Source organism: Athene cunicularia (assembly GCF_003259725.1).
Source record: "Athene cunicularia isolate RWA chromosome 1 unlocalized genomic scaffold, athCun1 chr1_part2, whole genome shotgun sequence".
Classification (NCBI taxonomy): Eukaryota; Metazoa; Chordata; class Aves; order Strigiformes; family Strigidae; genus Athene; species Athene cunicularia.
The window spans coordinates 40,813,635-40,835,211 of record NW_020799092.1 but is presented as its reverse complement, the minus strand read 5'-3'; the positions used below and the strand labels follow the sequence as shown (position 1 = coordinate 40,835,211).

The window sequence follows — 21,577 nt, the reverse complement described above, 5'->3', positions numbered from 1 at the left end:
CAGACCCACCACTGGCCAAGGCCGAGCTCATCAGCGGTAGTGGTAGTACCTTTATGGTAACATATTTAAGAAGGGGAAAGAGCCTACTGGGAAAGAGGTGCTGGAAGAGAGAAGTGAGAATATGTGGAAGAAAGAACTCTGCAGTCATCAAGGTCAGTGAAGAAGGAGGGGCAGGAGATGCTCCAGGTGCCAGAGCAGAGATTCCCCTTCAGCCCGTGGTGAAGACCCTGGTGAGGCAGGCTGTGCCCCTGCAGCCCATGGAAGTCCATGCCTGAGCAGGTGGATGCCCAAAGGAGGCTGTGACCCTGTTAGAAGCCCATGCTGGAGCAGGGTCCTGGCAGGACCTGTGGAACTGTGGAGAGAGGAGCCCACGCTGGACCAGGTTTGCTGGCAGGAATTGTGACCTGCTGATGCGGAAGTCCCGGACACAACTTTTATGACCATGTGATCAAGTTAATGCCACTTTATTAAAGGATACACAGCAATTTATAGACTACCATGAAGTACATGTGCAGCTACTTGATTGCTAATAGGCTAAAGCTACTTGTCCATGTGCCCTTTTGCCCTCTATGATTGGTCCCGGTGTGGTGTCCACGAGCTGTTCTCTGTTAGGCAAACATCTTGTTTGCAACAGTCCAGCTTCCTTATCTTTTTGCCCCTTGGCCTTGCAGGTGTTCTTCACAACAGCTACAGCCTGTTGTTACAGTGAGGCCACTCGGTCTGGATCACTCAGAATATGTCCATTGTTTTCCAGCCATTCCACAGTGACCCTGGTAGGCACCTGGGATCCAGCCAAGGTCAACCCACTTCAGTACCTGATGGAGTATATTCAAAGTGCCTTTTCCTCCTCAAGCCTTTACAACCAGCCTTAAAATTATTTACTTCAGTAGTGGAACCAGGAGAGCATCAAGTAATTCAGAGCTGATGGAAGTTCAGGGGTTTGTCTTCATCACAGGCATTATAATAGGCATATGTTGCCTCTTGTTTTTTGAAGAATGGTTCATCCTGGTATTTTGTGATAATAAACAGCTGTAAGATAAGCACCGCTCTTGTGGTTAGACCAACATCATGAGAAAAAAAATACTGATTTTTTAGACAAACTTTGAAGTAGTAATTTTTTTATTTCCCCTTCTGGTGAGCCAGGTGGAAGGAAGACATTTAACTTTACTGGAGCCAGTTGTTCTTACCTGATGTCCTCAACTCCATGATTTGGGACTTCTGACATCATGTTTTCCATTGCCAGCAAATTTTAAATTTGTAAATACTTACAAGTATTAACAATCAACAAGAGTAGGGATGAAAGTCCAGATAGTAAGACTTGGCTCAATGAAATTTATGACAATACTCTGATTTCCATTTTGAAGCAACATTAGTGTGTTGTTCCTGACTATGGCCTGCTGTATGTGGTTAGAAGAGTCGTTTGCTTGAAAAAAAGGATTCATGAACAACCGTGCTGTGTTTGTAGTTGATTTGAGTGATGGAAAAGCTATGAAGAAGCTCTCTCTCATAGAACAGAAACTTTATTTTTAGTCTTGCACAATGCCTTTCGTCTTTCTTACAGCTCTTATCAAACCATAAAAGTTGCAGTGTATATCTATGCTGCTACAGCCAGGCCAGAGGATGGCAAAGTTCCCTCATTGCAGCTGTGTCTAATGTATTTCATTTTGTGTTGCCTTATGCATTGGCAAATTATTTGTGGGAGAAGGGACGGAATGGTTCAGAGAATTGTTAAAGAACAAGCAAGCCTCTAGAATACTGATATAAGATGCTTTCAATTAATAGTTACCAAATGTAATTAATACCCATTTTGTTTTTAATGCATATGGAAGTAATTTGAAGTTCTGCGGGAGACTGCTAGCAAATAGCTACAGTCCAGGGAATTCATTGGGTAAGGACCTTCCTCTTGCACAATGGATAGACCCTCCAGTGCAAATTTCAGGTCCATTTTTTGGGAAATGAAATCAAAACAACATCTAGTGCTGTGTCTTGTGGCAAGAATGCTTGAGCTGGCAGGTAGTTCAGTCTGCCATCTTACACTGTCTCCAAGGTGTATGTAAAGAAGATGCAGATATATTTTCTTGATAGAGTCTAAAACTGACTGATGGTTATCAGAAACCCTCATCATTATTTGGGTGTAACCTAAATCTAAATGTCACCAGTTCCTGTTGTACGCACAGAACTCAGATGGCCAGGGCAACTGCTGAATATTTGTTACATGCTGTTATATTTAGTGCTTAACAAGCGGTACACTTGTGGAAACACTGATAATCAATTTAATGTGAGCTATCACTTTTAAATGGCTTTTGTTACTTTCTGTCTCATCAAGGTGTTGCTCTGGTGTTGTGACTGGGTAGGAGTGGGAATGCACAGGCACTTCCCAGGATCTTCGATATACCCAAAACGTAAGGAGTTGTTAGTGGAAGGTGCTAAGTCATTATGATTAGAGAAATTTTAAGAGTTTCTTTCCTGATTTCCTTCATCCTGGGCAATATTTAACCCACAGCTTGTTTATTTTTCTGCTTTTGAGCATGACATAAATATGCTGAAGTCTCTTATCCACATTAGTGAGTCTCTGGGCTGGATCTTTGGGAATTAAGTCACTCTTATTCTGTTTACACTAAAATATAATTTACAAGGTATATTTATAAAATCTGCTGGCATAAGCTTTTTGTCCCTTTGACCTTGTGCATCAAGCTAATACTCTGTAATGTAGATGCACATACTGTATCCTTGCAGGAAACTGTAGATAGCATTTCAGAGATCTAGTCCTTTACTAGGACAAGGTTGTTCCATGCCTAAGTGTCCTTGCTGATCCACCTGCAGATGCAATGTGCCTTAACCTCACAAGGGAATAGATAGAGCAATAGAGAACATGATCACATACCAGGGGTCTGGAATAGCCTTATTGTGTGCTGTTTACTATTCCACATCTCCATCTCTGTTGCATGTCAGCAAAAAAGGAAATGTTGCTGCCTTTGAATGTTGTGAGAGAGGACCTGACATGAAGAGAAAGACTGACAATTAAGAAAAAATATGAGCTGAAGGACACACAATTGTTTCTGCTGTGAGTCCTAAAAATTGATTTATGACCCTTAGCCATTTAGATTTCTCAGTGAGTCTCTATAAAAATATAGTATTATGAAACTGGAATTAATAAATATTCATAAAAGCATATAAAAAATAAACATCACACAGAAATTTAACTTCTAACTTTTCTAAATACTTGCAGTGTTTTAAAATGTGCCCATGTAATTTAGGAGTTACATGACCATTCTTTCATCCTTGAAATCAAATGGTTACCAATTATTTATGGTGGACTTTTCCATACAAACAACAAACTAAAAACACCTGAATCGACAAAACAGGAGAGGTAAAAGCGGTATTTCTTACTGTTATGCTTTTGAAAGTTGGTAAGTACTTGCCCCATGTTGGCCACCAAAAAAGAGTCTGGTGGTTTGACCTGTAGTACACACCACAGGGCTACAAAATGGCTGGGGAAGGCAGTGTGGATTGCTCCTCCTTTAGGAAAAGTCAAGCCCACTCATGGGATTGTTTTTGCTCAGGGATCTGGATGTACTTGGTGGGTAATGCGGGAGGATGGGACTACTCAGTGTATGCCTCAAGGGCATTTAACCTTGAGGGGAAAATATCTGTGGGATGAGTTGTATGTTGCAGGAAGAGATGGAGGAAGTAGGAATGATGAAAAGTGAACCAGATACGTGCAATGACAACCCAAACCTACTCAGCGCTGGAGTCCAACAGTCAAACACACTGCTCCTGTCCTGAACATCCATCTTGACAGATGGTAGCCAAGTCACTGAACATCTGGAGGAGTGAAGAAAGCTTATGGAATGGATAAATGAATATTATGTGGGACCTGGGCATGATGTAAATTCTATGGAATAAGGGGTGGAGATTGTACTGGGTCTGGCTGAGCTGGAATTGGTTTTCCCCTACAGCAGCCCTCACGGTGCTGTATTTTATGCTGGGAACTGGAAGGATGTTGATAACACACCAGTGTTGAGGCTACTGCTGAGTAGTGCTTACATAACACCAAGGCTTTTCCCAAAATTTTCATCTCCCAGTGGGACGGGGTGGGCAAGATCTTGGGAGGGGACACAGCCAGGACAGCCGACCCGAACTGACCAAAGGGATATTCCAGACCATGTGACATCTGCTCAGTATAAAGCTGGGAGAAAGGAGGAAGGGGCTGGGGTCACCCTTGGTCCTCCGAGGCAGCCACTACGGGTATGGGAGCCCTGCTCCTGAGAAGGCCCGACAGTGCCTCTTCATGGGAAGGAGAGAATAAATCTGTTTTCTTTTTGTGCACACAGACCTTTGCTTCACTTTGCTTATATTAAAACTGTTTCTGTTTTACCCACAAGGGTTGAGTTTTTTTTCCTGTCTTATTTTCTTTCCCCTCTTTGCTCTGCTGAGAAAACAGGGGGAAGGGGGGGAAGTGACTTGGTGGGTACCTGGCATTTAGCCAAGGTCAAACCACCACGTACTACATGCTGTATATTGACTCTATGTCAGTTTTTCCTTTGCAGTTCTTCAAATTGTATGTAACACTGATCAAAGGAACCGTCAATGCAATACCTCTCTACATGGAGGTGAGGGGCATACTGAGCATATATCAACACAACACAAGAATCCAAAATGAAATGCTAAATAAATGGTCACTCAGTGCACCAGATAGCAGCTAGAAGATGAGACCTTTGAGTGGTTAGTCTTAAATCACAAGAAAAAAGCCCTAGTTGGATCTATAATTTGAAATTCATCCTTCAAGAAATTAATCTGTAAAACAAATCTTTTTACTAAGCCTAAATTTACAGACTCTGAGAATGTACAGGACTCTCCTTAGGTAACCTGTCAAGTTTATTTGTCTCTCCAGACAGATTGCCAACCTATTTTTTCAATGTTCACATACCAACAGCAATCTAATAGAAATAGGTGAAGCATGAAATAAAAAAGAGTGTATACATGGAGTCTAGGCCTCCCTGTCAAATAAGAAGGTGCAGGGTTTTAGTTGTTATTTGACAGAGAGTTTCAGTTGCCCCTTTCTTACAGCCTATCCCTAAGCTCAAAAATCAAGAGTTGTGAATGTTCTGTTATCACTGCATCTGCTTCATCTGCCCCTCATATATGACATGTACTTCAAAAGACAAAGATGATGTTTCAGCAGGTTGAAAATGTCCTTGTGATTATTTCATAAGGTTGCATGAAAACCAGGGACAAGAGGTGAGTGATTTGCTGATGCCCCTCTATCCTGTGTGAGCTGTACAACAACATTTGTGAAAACTATCCCCTGGTAATAGCCAGAGGAAGTGGTAGTTGCCACTTTGAAAAAAATTAGGAGGTTATAAAAACACTGCAAAACAAAGTAGGTGTGAGTGTATGTTCTTGTTCCACTCCCATCCAAGTCTTGTTAAATCCACTGGGGACCTCAGGGTTCAGTATTTCTCTGCTTTCAGGATATGAATCTGCATATAAAAGCAGTATCAAACTGAACAAAGGGGCAGGGAAGGAGGACAGCTCTTTTGTTTTAAGAAAATCATGGCAGCAGTGAATCAGCAGGATGGCAGGAGGAAGTAAAATATCCATTCCAATGGGATCGCAGCCCTGTGGCTGCCTGTCTTCTTCCTCTCTACCCTATTGTAATCTATAGGGACTAACTCCTAGACATTCCTACCATTCTTCTTACCAGGGTTAACTAGGATCAGATCATGAGTAAAGATTCCCTTTTAAAACTTGTTTCTTTCATTACAGAGCTCTGCAATAATTTTTCTAGCCTCTTCACAAACTGAAACTTTCCCATACCTTTGTTGCCTAGCATTGAAGAAACTCAGATAAATCTCCTTGGTGTACCCTGTGCTTGCAAGGATGCAGTCACTTACCTCCAGTAAGTCCCCACCATTTATACTCACCCGAAGGATTACAGCTGTACTTAAAATTCCATCCTAAGGCTGCTTTTACTTTTTTTTTTTTCCACCCCTGTGACTTTTGCATCATGTAGTTGGTGAGCATGACCCTTCTGTGCTCTCCCAGTGTACACCATGAGTGTACAGGAGGGGACTGGCCTGGATCACAGCTGACTGACACTCTGGGCATTGACTCTGGGTAGGTCACCTCAAGGGTGCTGAGCTGCTTAGGACTAAGGCATCCAGTACTGGGCTCAACAGACCCCAAATTCTCCCTTGATCCTGGAAGAAAACTGTTTCTGAACTGCAGTGACAAAGGCAGCTGCCTTTTAGGAAGGGTTGCCTCACCACCCCCCTGCTTTCTTCTAACAGCAAAGCTTCCCCCCACAGTGACTGCAGCTGCAGCAGTGTCACACAGAGCAGATGTCATGGGAGTTTGCTGCTCCCATGGGATGCTGCTCTCATCTCTGTGTGTTGCCAGCACTGGCTAGGAGGCTCCCACCTTTACCCAAGCCAAGTGATCTCAGTGCTGTGGGTGCTGGATGAAGGTGAGAATCATAGATTGATCCAATTCCTTGTTGCAGCTGCAGTGAACAGATACAGTGACCTCTCTGTAAGGTGGATCCCTTAAATGTCAAGGTCTTAATATCTTCCATTCCAGTGGAAGGGAAAGAGGATGCAATAAGGATGTTCATGGTGTTTAAGGCTCTGAGTTTAGACTATCCTATGAGGATGAACTCTTTGCTTTTAGACATGATTATCAGTCAACCCTTCTGTGCTGGGCTAGGTAGCTAAGGTTTGTCTGCAGTGAATTCGTGGCTTGAGCTATGTTAAATAACTTCTGCTTTTAAGTCACTGAGCGAGGATTCCTCTCGGAGTATCACACCTCAGATCTACAGGATTTCTAAGCCAAGCAAGGAAAAAGTTCACTGAAACACCTGAGTGGGGCCTTGCTGGTCCAGTGTCTTCCTCCAGTGCATCAATAGATGGCAGCAGGCAGTTCTTTTGGGAGCGGTCTTCGAAGCAGCGGTAGCAACAGCAGGTGATGATCTTCCCTTATGCTTGCAATGGCCTGAGGTTTAAATCTGCCTGCAGACACTTCTTAGGATGTGTCCCCTCTAAAAGCAAAATGTGTTGGTTCTCAGGTAGGGTGTATGTTGTTATTGTAGTATCATGGAAGCAGTAAATAGGCATTGGCCTCTAACACAATAGTATCATAACAAGATTAAATATTTGGAACCTAACAGATTTTGTGCTACCTTCAGCTGTTTTTCGGCAGTCTTGAGTGTTCACAAATCCCACTTCTTTCATTCCTTCTTGAGTCGGATAATTTTACAAGTCTGGCAAGGGGATATATTTTTCTGAGAAAAGGACAGGTAGATTCAGTGTATTTAAGAAGACAGAAAAAAAACATGCGTTAAAGGAAGGCTAGTGTGCTTCATGGGCTTACATGCTCCCTTTCATTCTGAACGTTTCAATTGTGAGTTTTACACAGAGGTTGTTTGTTAAACTGTGTCAGTCTGTGTTGAGACATTAGCAATAGCTGCAGGCTGTGTTAAAAATGCTCAAATTCCACATGGGAGAACATAAACCTAGATCAAGTGTTTGGCTGAATCAACTCCCTACTCACTTTTTTAAAAGGGATGGGGGAACTTTTGATATGTCCAATACTCATAGCAACAAAGCATAGAACTGACACTGCTCGTTGACTGCAAAATGCAGTAGCTGGAATCTTACTGTGCGTCCAAGTCAGAGGTGGCAAAAACCTGGTTTGCCTATGGCAGCTATTGGGGCTGTGCTGCAAGGCACTATGCCCATAGTTTGAAGGTATAGATTTGTTTAGTTCTCCCTAATGAACAGTTGCATTGCACATCAGAGTGGTTGTGTTGAAAATTACCTGTAATGACCAGAGTGTTGGAAGAGAACATCACTGTAGTGTAATGTAAGTTTTAATGTTCCATCTGGTGGATAGAATTGACCCTCTCTGGTGTTTTTATTCTGATGTGAGATTCAAAGGCTATGTGAAGTATCAAGCTTATGGTTAATGACCGAGCTCTGCCTTGCAAATAGTATTAGCAAACCCTTTATCAAGAAGACATGGTGCCTCTGTGAGATGGCTCCACGGTCACAGGCATCAATTCATCATACTCATTTACTGTGAAAACAGCAGATTTCAGTCTGCAGTGTAATATAGTGCTTCACTTCCCAGACTTCTACAGAGTAAAAAAAAAATTTTAAAGTAATTTTCATGTGAGATGACATAAACATAAAATTAAAGTCAAGGGGAGCTGTCTCACAGACTGCTGATCTCAAACTTTTAAAAAAAAGACCTTGAGGTGATGTTTCTAGTATGAAGAACATAGGGTTGTGAATCAGGAAGCACTGGATGAAGAAACACAACTGAAACCTGCAGGACACCCCCCTGCATGGAGGGCTGTACTCTTTCTGAGGATATGAAGGTTCTTGGCCCTCTCCCATGTCTCTGCCTTCACAGCATAAGTAATTTTTATTTTGACATGTTGTTTTGCCAATTAACAGGCCTAGCATAAAGGACACAGCCAGCATAAAGATGAACCAATAACCAAATTGTATTTGATACAAAAGGGTCAGTACATGGGTGAGCACTGGGGGTACAAACTAGTCAGTCAGATTATACATAACCAACATCAATCCCAATGACCCCAACAACAGGTGGAATAAATGGTGAAATGCAGTTTCCCATAGAAGAGACAGGAGACAACTGAGTCAACAAACCAAACACATAAGACCAAGGAACCCACATACTGAATCTCTACACAGCCCACATTTACAACAGCCAGACCTGGCTGGAGCCCAGTCCCAGGGAGGCAGGAGACCCTTCCCCAACAGAAAACTCTACACAACACATCCACCTCACAGACAGAGCAAGTGGTCCCAGCTTTTATTCCTAAATGGGACACTTGACCTTTGTTTACTTACTGCAGACACCTGGGGCTCATTTACCCAATGGCTCTCCCTGCAAGGCTGGCCACACCCTGGAGGAAAGCCTAAAGGTAAACTCACCTCCCCTTTGTGAAGGGCTGTGGGAATCACCCAGATGTCAACCTTAATTTGGGGCTTGGGGTTGAAACCCCAGCACTTCATATGTCAGCTGTATTACAGGGTTTGGGGAAAGGAACACAACTGCTTGTTAATGTTTCAAGGCTGCTGTGTGCCTAGATGATTTTCAGAACTGGTCTCACTGAATATTTGTGACTAAGAAACTGTATAACCTAAAGAGAGGGAGGAAAAAAGAATGAACAGAGACAAAAGGTATTAGATGAGAGTATGAAGATCTAGAAGTCTGGATGGTTATTTAGGAAATCCAGGGAGGCATTAAGGCAAGAAAGAGTATCACTTCTGAAATATCTTATTTAAAATTATAATCTGAACAGCCATATTTTTTATTTGATATCACTTATTTTGTTATTCTTTTCTAGACTGATAAAATCAGGATGAATTCCAGTGTCTATAAGCTATTGAACATGAACATGCTGCCTTGCCATCTCTCTTTTCCTGTAGGACTTTTTCAGAAGCACAATAATTGAGGCAGAATTGCTCTGTATGCCTATAGTCCAAGCCTGGATCATTCCTGGGTCATAAGCCATCAGCTTTACATCCTCTGCTGATTCTTCTAGAATTCTTTCACAAATAATTTGAGGAAGCTAAAAAGATACACACACAGAGACTGAGAAATGTCTGTGATAATGTCACCCGAATCCTCCTTCACAAACAAGCACTCTTCAGCTATATCACACGTGGAACCTGCTGTTTATTCTGCCTGTGGCAGCAGAAGTCGGTACCTTCCATCCGACAGCTAGGATAAAAAGGAGTAGAGACATGTCACCAGGGCTTTTGGTTAAAGGAAAGTTGCACTAGAAAAACCCCGAGGCCTTTTCAGGGGGGCCAATTTTTATGCTGCAGATAACTGGATTTAATAGTTAATCATCCCTGAAAGGAGCATCCCCGTGCCTCTTCCTGCACTCAGTGTGTGCTCATGCCACTTTTCTGGCACTGGCTCTCCCCTGTCTGCCCAGAGACAGTTTGGTGAGTTGAGAGCTACTGCCAAGCAGAAAGTGGAAGGAAGAAGGGGAAAGAGGGCTCATGCCTTTTATCAACAACTAGCTCTTGTCTTTGTTTAGCTGTATTATTAATGACGCCCTCGGGGCCTGGAAGAACAGGGTGACCCTTTTAAATCCAGCAGATTGTGGTGGGGTGCAGGGTGTTGCTGCATACAGAGGGGATAGATTTTGATCTCCGATTCCAGGCTTATGTTAGTGACGATTCTTTGGTTATGTGGAGCTAGCAGAATTCGGTCATCCATGTGGACAGAGTAACCTAAGCTTGTATGTGCTGTAATGCTTGTTTTGACAAGAGGTTCACACCGGTCCAGCTAACAGTTCTGCGTTACCTGTGGTGTGTGAGCAGGGAAAAGAACAGAGCGGAAACTGCTGCAGTTTGCTCTGAGCTTGCTTTGATTCAGTGTTGGCCACTGAAGAATTAGCTTCTAAAATAACCTAATTGCAGTAAGGTACTTTTATTGTAACACCAGCTCAAAATGTGTGTCCCAGTCTCCAGAGGGATTACATCCATCATTAACACAGGCCAACAACACTTCACTCAGCATTGAAGGGCAAAGCTAAGCAGGAACATCCCCAGGCTTTGAGGCAGTCCGGAAAGGCATGCTAGGCTCATGATGCTGTGTCTCTGCAGCTCTCAAGGGATTTTCTGAAGGACACATGGAGGGACTGTTGGTTCATTTGCTGGAGTGCACAAGAGTCAACTTCAGTTGCCTGAATTAACAAGACTGGTGCTGTTTGAAATGCTCTAGAGTAACCTGGACCTCCAGGTTGTTTTTTCTTGGCTAACTCCTTCTTGGATATGCCAGGGCATCTCAAATACATGAGAAGATGTCTCCTTTTGGACAGCTGGGACTGATCTGTGACTGACCTGGCTGAAAGGTTTAGCTCCAGGAGGTCTACAGATGAGAATCACCATCATAGTGGTGTGAGAGGTTTTGTAGTCCCAGTTTTCTCCTGGCTAGATATGACATCTCTGCACTCAGCATGGTGACTTCTCAGCATTGTCCTCCTGGGTGTCTGGATCGTCCCATGCATGGTGTAAGGAACCATGTGACTTCACTGCAGTAGTGATTTTCACTGTGGGATTTTTGGCTCACTCATGTGTTTCTGCCTAAGTCATCTCAGGATATGTGACAGGTCCTTCTGTAAATTTGCATCCACTGTTTAGCCAGGTGTCTCAGAGTTAGTAGCTAGTAGACAGGATCCTGTGGCACAGCTGAGAAATATGTAAATGCAACCCAGAAGGATCCTAAATCTGAACTTACTCATGGATGCTTCAGCAGACAGGTAAAGCAGTGGCTAGAGGAGGAACAAATCTGGTCAGAGGGACCACCCCTGGATCATGTAGATGAGGAGTCGCCAAGAGGGAACTCTGTCAGTGTGCATACTGGCACTGCCTCCTGCATGAAACGGACATCAAGCTCCTGATACATTCTGGTGTTGTGCCCCAGAAATTCAAAGGGTGGTTCTGTATCACTGTAGCCTCCTATCCAAGATGCGTGTCTTGGCTGGAGAACAGAAATAACCCACCAGGTGTATATGCTTCTGCTTTTCTGTGTGGAAATTTTCTTTTCTGTGTCCCTCCCAGAGCTCTCAAAATAGCATATGGAAATGTGTTCTTGCTTTCACATTCATTATGTTCTGTCTTACACCTGTTAGACTTCACATTTTCCACAAAAAGAAGCAGCCATTCCCTTTTTTCAGATTTTTTTTTTTTTTTTCTGGAGCCAGCTGAACAGCTTGTGCTCCTGATCAATTTAAAAAAAGCTGTTCACCTTAAACCACAGATAAGTGAATCATATTCAACAAGGTCATCTATTCCCAGCTAAATAAATGACTTTTCTTCAAAGGTAATACAATCTTGTTACACAGAGATTAAATTACTGCATTTAAAAAACCAAAAGTCTTAACCTTTTAAAGTATCAAAAGTTTGGGAATTGGCTTTCAACAGTCTCACTAGCAGAACACTCTACCAAAGCAAAACAAGAAATGTTTTTTCTTGGACATCTTCAGAAAACATATGAAGTGTTCCAGCATTCACTTAGATAAAGATTCATACTGGAGGTTTTTTTTCTCTACTGTACCTAAACTGATCTATTTACTGCCATTACTGCTACAGGTACAAATGGCTTAGAACTTCAAAAAGTCAGTCAGGAGACTGGCTTTGAATCTCTCTTCTACCTAACTCCTGTCTGTGGCTGGTGTATTGCCAAATGAGCTGCATTGTTTCCTAGCACAGCAAATGAATAAGGTTAAATTTATATCTCACTATGGGCTGGAGAAATAGAGATGTAGTTATGTATGTATCACCTTGAATATAAATCATATAGAGATCTCCACCTCCTCTGCTTGCCACACAGCATGCATGAAAATGTCTCCCTGGAATAGAAATAAAACTGTAAAACACCATGTCTGTAGCTAAAGATGAGTCAGATGCAGACTTCAGAAGTGGATCCAGATTTCAAATACCACCCAAACCTGTGTGTATGATCAAAGGTTTTGGTTCTGACCCAACTCTAAATCACCATAACAGCCTGGATAGAATTCTGAATCCATAAATCTCTGCCATTTTATACCTTAATTTAACCATATGGAGCTGCTTTCTCAAACTGGAAAGAAGGGGAGGATGCCTTGCTGGGCATTGCAAGACAGGTATGACTGACATGTCAGTTGCGGAGCTGTCTTGTGGCCTTGGGTAAACAATTTAATCCTGGCTGGCATTTCAAAAGCAGTGGCACCCAAAGGGGCAGCAACGGGGCTGACAGTACCTCCATCAGATGCTGGGGAAGGCATAACCACCCTGTGACACCCTGGGGCATGGTGACACAGGGGGACGCAGGGTTCAGCGCTCAGGTTGGAAGTGTCCTACAGTGAGAGGCTCCTGCTACCATCCAGCAGCCTCCACAGTGTGCGTGGGGCTGATCCCGTCTATGGCATGCACAGGAGAAGGAAGGGGAATAGCTGGGCTCAGTTCCCCCTTTTTTAACACAGCTTCTTTTCCTCCTCCCAAATTAAAACTGCCTTCATGCTTTTAAATAACCCACTGTCTAGATATTCCTTTTGTCAGTGGGATAAATGCTTCCTCCACAAAGTTGGTAGGTGGGGGAAAAAATATTCTTTAAACTTTGGGGCACTAAGATCTAGCAGTTATGAAGGCACAGATTGACCAACAGTGGGAGATGACTGAGATATTTTGTGGATTTAGTCAAAACCATCAGGTGACCTTTAATGATAATATTATGTGTTTGCTTTGGTGTTTTTTTCCAAAGCAAAATTTAGTTTTGGATTACACCTCTTTATTAAAACATTTAGTTTTGTTTCCAACTTCCATTTGGGGTTAATTGTTTTGCCCCAGACAAATCTCATTTTTAGTATGACAGGCAAACCAAGAAAAAGCTCTAAGCACAGCTCTCTTAAACAGTGTTTGCTTTCTCTTCTACTCTATTTACAGTTATCTTCTTGGGGAGTGCAGGAGGTTAACCAAAGTGTCAGATAACCTTTAGGTCAGATGCAGGTATCAGACTTGAGTTTAGTCAAGTCACCCAACTCACTATGGCTGATTATGTTACATCTCCATATGTTACATCATTCTGAAACACTGTGCATATATTTTGCCTTTCAGAGATGCCCTAAAATTAATTAATGAGCTATGAAAGTGTGATGAGGAGGACTTGTCTCTCCCTCAGTGTGAAAAGGACCTTATATATCACTGTGTAATGTCATTAGTCTTGACTGAAAATTATCCCTCTCAGTCATAAATAAACATGACTTTGCTCAAATTTAGTATGGCTCTTAAAAATCAACAAGTGATTTTTGTTGTTGGGGCAATAGAGGGAATGGAGCAGGATGGCAGGAGATTAATTCTCTTCTTTGGCACTGTCCATCCCCCCTGCACACTGTTCTCTTTACCGAGGGAATTACCAAAGCTAGGAAGAGTACAGAAACATTCATTGTCTACATTTAGAGAAAGAGCATGCATTAGTGTTTTTAAGATTGAGATACGAAATGAAAGAAAGCATTACTTTCAGCATACAGTAACTATTCCAACTCCAAATGGGAATGTTATTTCTAAAGTGTCACATTTTAGAGCACAACTGTTCCACTTCAACTCCTAAAGATGTTTCCCATCTTCTGAGTAGAAAAAGAAGCTAAAGGGATGGGGTGGGGGGCAGTTAGGATGAGAATTAGAACAAAAATTTGAAAGGCCAGAAAACTTCCAGATGCTCTTTTAAAAAATAAAATAAAGAAAACCCTTTAAAATGTTTCTGAGGCATTAATGCTGGTTCCTGGAGGCTTCCAGTTTGACAGAGACGCTATTTTATCACCTCAGTCCCGTATAGAGAAAATCTGAGCTCATGAGCACTGCATGGAGATGCCATATGGGAAGGTTTGTAAGCCTCTGGCAAATATCTGTATCAAACATGTACTTGTATAGTGTCTTCTGCATGCAAAGCACAAAACGGCAATGAATGGAACCTCCCAGCACTAGCGGGAGGCAACAAATTACCTTCTCCACTTACAGATGGCAAAATTGGACCCACCTGTACTCCTTGTAGCCTCATCTCTGAGGATGTAGTGTAAAATGTTGCTACTTTAAGCCAGTGTTGTGTGTCTGTAGTTAACAAAAGACAGTTTGGTGGGAGGGATGATGAGCTCAGCACATGGCTGGGAAAAATATGATCTAGATCAGGCTCCCAGGCCACTCTTCTGCCTAGGACTGTCACCCCACAGCTGGTAAGCATGAATACTCTGCAAAGGTACGGATGCAGGTATTGTATTTATTTGGTAACTCAAGTCTATATAAATTTTAAAACTGCTGTGAGAAATACAAATGTAAATCAGCTCTTAATGTATAGCAGCATTGCAACATCCTTCAGTGCATGGGGGATCCCCTCCTCCTCCTGACACCCCTTATCATCACACTAACTTGCCACATTAATAAGCTTTATCTTGGTGGACCATAGACCTGTCATGGCTCAGAGCGATGGAGCTGGTCTTCAAGGACCAGTGAGCTGGACTATAGCCTTTATGGCATTCACCCAAGGAAGGCACACACTGTAAAGCAGAAATGTAAATCAGTTCTTCCCAGGCAGCCTGTGAAACAGGGTGACTCTTATCAGGTCTATCCATAATGAAAATGAAGAATGGGAGCATCAGTCTTTCCCTTTTCACATATATCTTTTGCACTCAATATTCTCCACGAGCCTAGAATATTGGAGCACCCTTATTGATATTGTATGCATCATTAATTCAGCTTCATAATGCCATTACCAAACAAGCAATTACAACTATCTAAACTGAACTTCATACCAGATAAATATGGGGAATCATCCTTCATTCACCCTGTGGAGTTATTCTGCTCAAAACTCGCCTGTCTTCTAATTATTCAGGTGACATGTAGAGTATTATGAATTCTTCCTCATGCACAGCAATTTTTAAATGTTACATTTTCCCCAGCCATTTTTACAGAGAGGTAGTTGTGAAACTGCACCTACAGACTCTCATCAATAACACTGGTCTCCCTCTCAGACACCACTAATAAATGCTGAATTTAGCAGCCATGTGCACAGGCAAGGAAATCAAACTGCAGGATTGTTTATTGCCTGGAGCATCCACCAATAACAATAGAAGGTTTACAGTTTTAGACTGGATATTAGGGAGCATTTCTTTACAGAACATGTTGTTAGGCATTGGAATAGGCTGCCCAGGGAGGTGGTGGAGTCCCCATCCCTGGAGGTGTTTAAGAGTCGGGTCGACATAGCGCTGAGGGATCTGGTGTAGTTGGGAACTGTCAGTGTGAGGTTCATGGTTGGACTAGGTGATCTTCAACATCTTTTCCAAGGTAGATGATTCTGTGATTGTCTTTATGGAGATCTTACATGCAAGCTAGAGTTATGCCTCCATAGCTTAATCTAGCTCCCTTATGCCTAAGCATTATGATACATTTGTTAATTACATTATTATATATGGTGTTTTCCCCATTTAACTCCTGCTTCAGTTGGTATATAGGATGCTCTGTGACAGGTTCAGCAATCTTCTTCCAGCTCCCCCGTGCAGTGGCCCTGTGTTGTTCTGATTAAGCTTTGTGCTGCATGAAATGGAGATAATCACTTCTTCCTTGTGTGTTCTTCTGAAGCACGAGTCTCTGTGTGTCCTGGGTTGCAGTGTATTCTATTACCATCCTCATGAGCTGTGGAAATCAGGTGGGGCAGTGTTTCCTTGTTTCCCCCCCTCCAGACTACCTTTCTGTTAATGGCCCATCAATGCCATGCAGCATGACTCATTATCCCATTGTGAGATGCTCCACCCAGAGGGAGAAACCCAGCATTCCATCCTGGATAGAACCTGAGATTCTGAATACCAGAGGCCTCTCTTTTCCACGGGATTTCCAGAGGACAGGAGCTGCTTAGTCACCACTGGACTTTTCTGAGGAAGAGCAGATCTTGTTTTTTCCTCTACGGGATCACTGCTTCGGGGGGACTGCAGCCACCATTCTACCAGACTGCTACCACCACCCTGATTAACAGGGTGTCAGGTTGTATCCTGACTCTGTTAGTTTAACCCACTGTTATCTGCCTTTATAAATATTTTTTTCTTATTATTAAATTGTTATTCTGACTTGGTGTCTCCCACTAGTTTGTTTTCAAACTAACACACTGGGAATTGGAATGCTTCACAAATATGAGCAAAGTTATCTTTGGAGGTCCCCTGTGGCAAAAGGTATTATCCCATTTCAGAGGCATGGCTGAAATTTGTGCAAGTCTTGTATCTGCTACAGGATATGCCTGAATTTGACCCCAGGTCTGCCAGAAGTTATTCAGTCTCACCTCAGCAATCCAGGCTGAGAAATAAAAACTTTCTTTGCAACGTGAGTGTGTGAAGCCTTCTTCAGAAAAGCTCTGAAATGCAGCAAGCTCATAACACCCATCCCTGGCCAGGCTCCAGACTGTAACTCATAGCTTCCTCTGGCTCCCAGTATAGATCATCTTCTCAGGAGAAAGCCAAAGCAAAGCTGGCAGGTTTTGAATGGGTTTGAGCAACATCCCCCTATGAAGGGAAATGGATAGCCCCATGTTCCATCAGTCAGAAGCAGAGACCTACTTTGGGAGGAGGAAATTAGTTAATTAGTCTAGCAAAAACAGTGAGAAAACTGATGAGAGCTAAGTAACTATAGCTCTGCCAACTCTGCCTGGAGTACATCTGAGACCCAAAGTCCTGGCTGCCTAAGCAAGCACAAGTGCATGTATATGGCAAGACCATGCCTCAGCTGTGGGGAAAGGAGAGTGTTTCGCTGAGGCCTTTCCTATCAGCCCAGTGTTACTGATGTTAATCCAATTATTTGGCATGTACACCTGCTTGCAAGCGAGAGCTGGCCCAGACTTTATAACCCTAATGTTACATTAATGACTTCAGATGGCAGGTCATACTATTAATTTCAGCAAAGTGTGGGTTGCAGCCATAGGTAGAAATAATCCTTCTTCTTTCTGTAACTGTAGAGGAGCAATGCAAGAACATCCCACAAGGACAATCAACAGACTGAGACAAATCAAAACTGGCAAAAGTTATGATTGTTGATGGAATAACATTTGTGGAAGGAAATCTATCAGTTTTTAACAATCTTGACTTTCAAAGTGTATTGGTTATTGGATTTTCCATGCTCTCCACACCCATTGAGAAGCTTTGTGCATACCAGGCAACATATACAAATACTATGTAAGATGAAAACATTTATTATAGACATTTTTAATTTGATGAAAGAGCCTGAGCACTAAGGAAACATCTTTTTGCATAATAATCTGTGGAATTTAGTGCCATAGAAAGTCATGGAGGATGCAAACATTTAGGTTACAGAGAGCAGATATTTATACTAAGAAGCAGAACAAATAAAGAAAGAACTGTAAACTCCTTAAAAAATTGGTGTGGAGGAAGGGAAGCTTGAAACCTTATACTTCTAGGTTGAGTAACTATGGGTCTAGAAAAGCTGTCCTATAATTTTATTTTGTGGAATTTCATTGTATGTTTCTTCAAACTTGATCCACTGTGGAAAAATCTGTATCTCAGACTGAACAAGATACATCGCCCTTTGTATCAGACCTACGTAAAATCCCCTTCATTCTCAATAAACTCAGCAATTCATAATGTCAGTACCAACTGGCAGTGTGAGAACTGACACCACAAAACATAGTAGTAGCTGTGGCTTTTCTTCCTTCTGACTGGTACCTTCACCTGCAGCTCACCTTTCACATGACAGCCTGAAGCTCTTGGTCAAGGACTGGGAGGTGGGGATTTGATGCCCACTTCACTGTAAGGAAGGTTTGCTCCCAGTTTTTAAGAAACTGCTACTCATTATGGCATAGACAAGAGGAACAGGGAGAAAGGGGAAGACAGGATTATAGGAAAGCTGGGAGCAGGTCCCTTCTGCCAGTTGAAATGGTGCATTGCAAAAGGCAAAATGGTCTAGAGAGCAAAATTTCAAGCAAGAACCTGACTCTTACCCCAGGGAGGTGGGGACTCTGGACTGCACCCAGGAGTAGTTTTAATGCACTTTTCCATTAATCATTGGATAAAACTGGGAGGAGGGAGGGACCAAACCCAGCAGAACAGGGCTTAGAGCCAACTCTGGCAAAATCACCTCAAGACCAAAGACCAGTTAGGGCTAGTTATACTGAATGGTATCACTCCTCAGATTCTTTGCACAAAGGCCATCGAGTGGGCTCTGTGATTAAGGACCTTGCAGATTCACAGACAGATGCTCAGTTCCTGTAAATCTTCTTTGCATAGCCTGGTACAGAATCACAGAATCATCTAGGTTGGAAAGAACCTTGAAGATCATCTAGTCCAACCGTTCACCTAGCACTAACAGTTCCCAGCTACACGAAGGTGCTTTAAATAAAAGTGAATAATTTGTTTATTTGAAAGACCTGTCAACTTGTCAACCATATTAAATTGTGCTATTAAAAGGATTTTCTCATGACTCTGGGCTCCTTTGATCAGAAATGCATTAAAGTGATTAAATTAGCACCTCTGGTTTTAATTATCTTGACCACAAACATCTATTGCTTTCTACACATGGCTTCTTTGTAGGCCACCACAGGTCAGTATGGGGGGGACTTTTCTCAGCTCCTGCATGCAGGAGGACCAAATGCTGGGCACCTGCACAGAGTGCTAGGCCCCAAGCAGACAGCATGGGTCTCAGCTTGGTGGACCACATGCTGGCAGGTTTTGTTTTCCACCCACCAGGATAACGTGCCCTCAACACTGCCATCCTAGTATAGAGCACTTTTTATTCCCGGGCTGGCAAAGAAGAGAAAAATTTCCTTTTGATTCACAGAAAAAAAGCAGCTGTTGTACCCCTTCCAGCTATGCAGGGTTGGCCTCACATCACTCTAAAGAAACAACCTCCTCCTGCAAGCAACCTCTTGATGTTTATTAGCTGTGGAGAAGGAAGCACACACCCTTCCCTAGGGGGCTGGGATGAAACCATCTTTCTTGGCTTTGGGGACTGGAAGCATATTTAAACCTGCCAGCTCTGACGAAGGTCCCTGGGCTGAGTCCCAGCACCTGCACTTAATTTTCCTTCAGAGCAGGTGGAGCCAGTCATATTTTTGCATCCTTAAAGAGCTTTCACTCCCTCCCATGTGTGTGCTGGGCCTGTTGGATTTGGTGATGCTGTATCTTGTATGAGGCTTGTACCACCTGGGCAAATCCTGGGGTAAGTTGTCAAGCACCATCCCATCCCAGGAGAACAAGGCTGTTTCTGGCTGCACATAAGGGTCAGCCTCCTGTTGCACACCCCTTCAGATGACACAGTTCAGGGGCCCACGTGTGCAAAAATTAAGGATCCAGGACGTTTTGCTTCTTAAGTGGCAATGTTTAAAGACCTGCCACCTGTCTTCAAGGCATTATGGCAGCACAGTCTGCAAGTGCTGTAAACCTCCATCATCTGCACAGGGAATGAGACTGCTGACTAATTGTAATGAGTAAAATCCTACTTCAGCTGCTAAACTAACTAAAATAACATGGTAAAGTAGGATCTAAAAGCTGTTCAGTTTGTACCACTCTGTGGCTGTTTGCAGGCTAATTCACAAAGGCTTTTGCACAGCAAATATTACAGCCTAAGCCCCATTTCATTTATATCCTCACAATTTTGCTGGAGGTCATAGGTTTGTATGCTCTATCACATTGAGTATTAAGTAGGAAATGCACACACACAAAATAATAAAATGAGTCATACTAAAGCAGGACTATTCCCTGCAGTCTTCAGAACTGTGCTGTTAAACCCTGAGATGGAGGGTTTAACAAAGGCTGGAGACCATTATCTCGCAGTCTCTAACCACTTGCAATTTGCAGTCAGTGTTTAGCTGTATGAGCACTGCAGGATTTGGCTGCCATTGAACTTTTTTATAAATGTTACATTCACTTGAAATCTGACAGAAGCAGATTTTTGTTGAGAATCAGATGAATGAGATGCTAGCATCTCGCTAACAGATTGTTCAAAATTCAGAAGATATACTGTGAATCTGAATAAAAAAGGCATCACTTAATATCTGGCACATCATTAAGGCAGTGCCAATTTCCAACTTTTTTTTTGTTACACATGTGTGGGTTCAATATAATTACACTTCTGTACTGTGTGTACACATTTTTTTGTCATGCATAAATGTGTGGCCTTATGTGGGAACTTTCTGTACAATTAATTCAAAAGCACAATTAAGTCTCTTCCCTTTATTTGTATCCTAAATAGCAATATCTAGTCCAAAAACACAGTACTAAGGCAAAATGTTCCAGGGCAAGCCAATCTCTTTTGGAAAACAGGAAAACTGTATAGCTGTTTTACGCACATAAATATTGCTTAAGTGTATAATTACATGTAGGAAATTATTTCAAACACAGAAACACAAGAAACATCAAATCAAGTGTGATTCAGTAAAGGCAGTCCTTCACTGTGCTTTTCCAGGAGGGGAAGCCGTCAATCTTAATCTGACATAGTGGTAGTTTCCAGAAATGAAAGAAAAAGCTGAAAGCAGGATTCATTTCAAATAACTTTTTCATCTAAAAATAAGGCCTCTTGCACAAGCTGTTCACCTAGGCTCCCTTGATGATCTGAAAAGAGAGAGAAGAGAACAAGAGGGAAACCCCACCAGGCACTTTGTCCCATCTTATAATAGGGCTGTTGGAGGATTTTCTCCTAAAGCTACAATTCTGATCACTAGTTAGAGAAACAGAGGATTAAATCCTTATTTTTTTTTTAATGGTTAAAACTCTGTGATTATACTCCACCCTGCAATACTTGCCAGAAGCCTCAGAGGGGAACCCATGGAGAGGATCCCCGGCACAGCAACTCGGCTTCTTGCTAGAGCCGAAATAGCTGAAATATCACGATGCTTTCTCTGATCCACTGGAAGCCCTTTTGAACTCCAGTTTTCAGGGTTTCCAAAGGATTATTCTACAGGATTTTAGGGGCTTATGTTTGGACATTTGGCTTCTGCTGGAGTCCTGCACTGCTGTGTGTCCTATGGGAGTGCAGCCAGTTGTTTGCCACAAGCCAGATGTGGA

The 21,577-nt window shown here is 42.5% G+C and overlaps 1 long non-coding RNA gene across 1 annotated transcript; it reads left to right on the top strand.

Annotated features, from left to right (window-relative positions):
- The first annotated feature begins 432 nt into the window (after positions 1 to 432).
- Positions 433 to 19,616, top strand: LOC113491402. Its single transcript, XR_003400394.1, has 3 exons — positions 433 to 607; positions 16,066 to 16,072; positions 19,606 to 19,616. It is a non-coding gene; the product is annotated as an uncharacterized LOC113491402 (long non-coding RNA).
- The last annotated feature ends 1,961 nt before the right edge of the window (positions 19,617 to 21,577 follow it).